At 42.3% G+C, this 4,591-nt stretch overlaps 1 protein-coding gene and 1 long non-coding RNA gene across 2 annotated transcripts in view; one reads left to right on the forward strand and one right to left on the reverse strand.

Annotated features, from left to right (window-relative positions):
* LOC106530676 (glutamate receptor ionotropic, delta-1) overlaps nucleotides 1-4,591 on the forward strand; it is a gene marked incomplete at its 3' end in the record, with an annotated part of 326,888 nt that overhangs the window by 17,860 nt on the left and 304,437 nt on the right.
* Nucleotides 349-3,959, reverse strand: LOC106530677 (uncharacterized). The gene is made up of 3 exons (XR_001311822.1): nucleotides 3,754-3,959; nucleotides 3,426-3,654; nucleotides 349-1,563 (listed from the first exon to the last, which is right to left on the reverse strand). It is a non-coding gene; the product is annotated as an uncharacterized LOC106530677 (long non-coding RNA).

Below are 4,591 nucleotides of genomic sequence, written 5' to 3' on the forward strand. Positions count from 1 at the left end.
CCCCTCAGATGTTTAAAGGGATCCATGATTAGTTGTAACATTAGACTTTATTTGATAAACATATATTTTAACTGTAAAATATCAGATATTGTCCAAGATTAACCTTCAGGGTGGATATACGTAGCTCGCTAGCAGCCTCGCACCGAGGACCTATCCACGTCATCATTTACCCAGAATGCTTTGTGTCTAAATAAAATGGCTCCGTCCGTGTTAAAATATATTTTTAAACTTTTAGTTTGAAAATTATAAAAACTAAACATCCTACAGTATTTTTACAGTCTTTATTTTACAGTTAAAGTATATGTTTATCAAATAAAGTCTAATGTTACAACTAATCATGGATCCCTTTAAACAAAATGTTCACCCCTTCCTGTTTTCACTTCCTGTCCTTGGTCTGGTTACCTGTACTCGAACCCAGATGGTTTAGAAATGATCGTACTGTTGCTCTCCTACAAGTAATAAATGCTTTTCTTTAACAAGTGATTCAGTAATTTCACATCGGCTGGTCCAAAATCCCTGGTTTCTCCTTCTCACACCGGCAGCACGTCTTTAATTGTTGTAAATGTTCTGTTGTGTTGAGCAGAACCAGCATGAATAGGTGGAGCTGTCCTCTTCATCAGGTGTTTACACTGCTGCCCGTTCCTCTCATCTTAAGCAACGACTTCTTTAAATGAGGAGATTGCTCCATAAGTCCCGTCCTGTCGATACGAGCGGCCATAAAGACGCGATCTACACGAGTCATTCATACATGAGGAATTTACATCAGGCTGCTCCAGAGCTGCAGGATCAGTGATGGCCCATATTTCCTCTTCATCGCAGCTAACTGGAGACGGGCTGACAGCACTAAGAGCTGCAGAGCTATAATAGATCAGCGGTGGGCCATCTGCTTGTCACCACTGATTGGGACATAAATGTAACTTGCTGCCTTTTAGAGTCTTCAACAACCCAGAACATTTGGGTTGGAGAACTTTGTCCAGAAGACTCAGAGGTGACCTCCATTTCTCTGAGGGAAACCTGATTGTTGTCGTTCACACGCGCGCACACACACCACTTAATTTCACTAAGAGTGTTTAAGTTTTGCCCATTTTCCACAGCAGGGGGACGATATTAACTGCAATAGAGACACTCGAAATGTTAACAATGAAGGATCAAAATCACAATTACCTTGTTTAAAACAGCAGCTGGTAAATAATGTCCGTGGGCGGTGAAAGGCTTGACGGAGCCCAGATTAAATGTGGTGGTGTTGAACCGAGAGCAGACAGGTTGTTCTGCTGTCACTGATGAAATGTGAGCCTCTGTGGGTTTTTTATGTATCGGTGATGAGATCAGGACCTCTTACATCATTTATCAGACGAGTAGCAGCACAGGTCAAAGCCCGTCCTTAAAGCTACTCATCTCAAAGGATGAAAATCCATCACAAACCAGGTGATCCCGAGCACTCGTTTGAGCCGAGCCACGTGATTGGCCCGCACCGGACCGGCTGTCGTCTGTGCAGGTAAACAAAGGTGGTGGAATCAGACAGGCGTGGAATCTGGGAGAAGACGTTTAGGTGGAAATATAAATCTAAACACAAAACGAAAAGAACAAGACATCAAACCAGACCGAAGTTAAAATAAATCAGTGTTTTTTTTATTTTGAACCAATATTTTTCATCCTTATTTTTCTTTTAATTGACAATAGTAGCAAAGGCGTCTCATCTCAAAGACATTTTTATCCTTTATTGGACAATTAATTTTGAAGAACAGAACTCTGAATRTAGTTAGAGGTCCACTGAGCAGAACTGTGCAGAACTTAGCTGCCAAAATGTCCTGATGCATCTCAGTAATCCAGGTAGAAAAAATCAAATAGAAACAATAAGTAGGTCCTCTGGACGGGTTCTTCTTTAGTGAAATGTTTCGTCTCTCCTCCAAGAGACTTCTTCAGTCTGAGGAGTTTCAGGTGAACTCAGCCTTATAAGCACTGCCTCCACATGGACAAACAGGTTGATCACATGCTAAAGAGGGCCATCACCTAACAATAGGCTTGATTAGTTCTATTGTTCATAGAGGGTCATGTGCCCYATCATCTGACCCGTGTCGTGTTATATGGATGTAGTGAATGCAAGCGGGGGTTCACTCTTTCAGGGATGAAGATGTTCTCATCCTTGATAGAGAGGAACGTTGGTTTGAGAGAGGAGTAAAGGAAGCCATCTTTGTGAAGAAAAACCGTCCACCATTAAACAGAGGTGGAGGCCTTCGTTTCCAGTTGTCCTCCTCCTACAACGCTGTTATTGCAAGTATGACTCCGCCCCCTGTGAGMAAAAGGTGTGAATCAGGGCCCCAACGATAACCAACACAAAGAGGGAGAGAGGGACAAAAACAAGGGGATGTCGAGCCCCGCTTGCATTCACTACATTGACATAACACGACACCTAAGAACCACAGCATCCAAACCAATAAGTCAGATGATGGGTCACATGACCCTCTATGAATAGAACTAATCAAGCCTATTGTTAGTCGATGGCCCTCTTTTGCATGTGATCAACCTGTTTGTCCATGTGGAGGCGGAGCTTATAAGGCTGAGTTCACCTGAAACTCATCAGACTGAAGAAGTCTCTTGGAGGAGAGATGAAACGTTTCACTAAAGCAGAACCCATCCAGAGGACCTACTTATTTTCTCTTTTTGATTAGCTGCCAAAGTGGGTGCTAAAGTCATAACGGTCAGATTACACGTGGGAACTCAGCAGAGCCACAATGTGGGACTCTAAACGTGGTTTTAAAGCCTCACTGGATGGAACTACGCTCCGCAGTGTTTCCTTGTGGTGTGTTTTGTATCTCCCTGCAGGATTAGTCTGGATTCTAACAAAAAACCTGGTTCTTATTGGGTTTGTTTACGGCATTGACTCGGTCCTGGTCCCAGAAGGACCTGTAGAGCAAATATGACAGAAGGTCTGGATTTAAAACTTACTGAACCATCAGTCCTCTGACTTTTTTCTGAAAATATTCGGGAAAAAGTTGTTTATTTTTGGTTCAAATGAAGGTTGTTTTTGTGCATTTTATCTTCGGTTTGAGGCCTCATTTTAGCAACTTGAGCTGACGTTCTGTCCAGATGTGTCTGCAGACGAGGCTTCAGCTCTTGTTTTTCTTTAAGAGGCTCTTTTTAGGCGACCTGTGCGGTTCGCACAGGCCTCAGCAGACCGTCGCACAATAAAATGAACAACGCTCACCGAGATACAAACACCAGACATCTGCGGGGCACAGCGTTGTGTTTCTGCTCAGGCCCGAGAAAACAGCTGCAGGGTGGCTCTAAAATATTTATCACAGTTTTTAWAGTGTTTTTGTCCGTCTCTTCTGCTGGATTTACACTTCCAGTCAAGACTCTGTATGATGTCATGGGGAGAAAACAGGAGGCTTAAATAAAGAGCTGCAGGAAAATGATTCAGTTACCGTTGAAAAGAAGTTTGGCCTTCGCTGCCGTAGAACCAACACCAGCGCTCAGTAAATGGGATTCAGATTTATGAGCATGACTTTGCGAATTTTCAGTTCCAGTGAGTCGGTGGAATCAAATCTGGAGCCGTCGGAGCAGAAAATCCCACCAGGACTCAGATCTGCGAGAGATAAAGCGCCGCGTCATCGTATTAATGCGAGTTCCCGCAGTCCTCGGTGAACAGCAGGCCTGGAACGAGAGGGGAGTGATTAAACCGTGAAGAATACGTCGTTGGAATTATCTCACATTCATCAGTTATCCAGAACATGCTCCGCCRGTTAAACACACCGATTATGATCCAGATGGAGTCGTCTGCTCCGTCAGGCTCCGAGGGCGCGGCCTTTCCTCTTCCTCACCTGATTTATTGACCTCGGCCAGGCGAACTGGAGAAGGAGAGGAGAACTTGTATGAGTCACTGTTTTTAACAGAAGAATTCTGTCAGATTGTGGTGTTTAATCTGTGAGCATTGGGATTATTTCAGACAGATTTAAAGTACCTCTGACAAGAATTTTTTGTAATAAACATGAATGCATTTTTGGAAAGATAACGATGATAAAATATTGCAAAACAAATTTCACGCCGCTGAGATGAACCGTTGTTGAGATATTTGCATGTGATGAAACAGGAAGTGATGTCAAAGGGGAATGTCTGCATGTAAACAGAGCGTTGTTACAAAAGCTAACACAGGCTGTAGAGAAGAATGATGTTTCTTTACATTATTTTGAGTCACTATCAGAGACATGAAGAAGAGTTAAAGCTTAAATAATTTTATTTTAATAAACAAAGACCAGACAGTTAATTTTATTAAAGAGTTCCCCATTGATGTCACTTCCTGTTTCACTTTGACTCAGTCAAATCCAAAAGAAAATAGGCCAGTTATGAGACAAAATGGCTAAAGTCATATGTATTATGCCAATTTTCTTAAGTTTAAAGATGTTTATTTGAAGGATAGGCATCTCACAAGCTGCGTTTCCATCGACCATGAAAATGCGCAAATTAGAATTTCAAAAATAAATTTGCTCAATGGAAACACGTCAAGTTAAGAAAAAAAATACATTTGCGCTAGGATGAGGTGGTATTTCGGCCGTATCGAAATTGGTGTTTTTCGCAAAACTGCAATGGAAAC

This window comes from Austrofundulus limnaeus, unplaced genomic scaffold (assembly GCF_001266775.1).
Source record: "Austrofundulus limnaeus strain Quisiro unplaced genomic scaffold, Austrofundulus_limnaeus-1.0 Scaffold545, whole genome shotgun sequence".
In the NCBI taxonomy this organism is placed as follows: domain Eukaryota; kingdom Metazoa; phylum Chordata; class Actinopteri; order Cyprinodontiformes; family Rivulidae; genus Austrofundulus; species Austrofundulus limnaeus.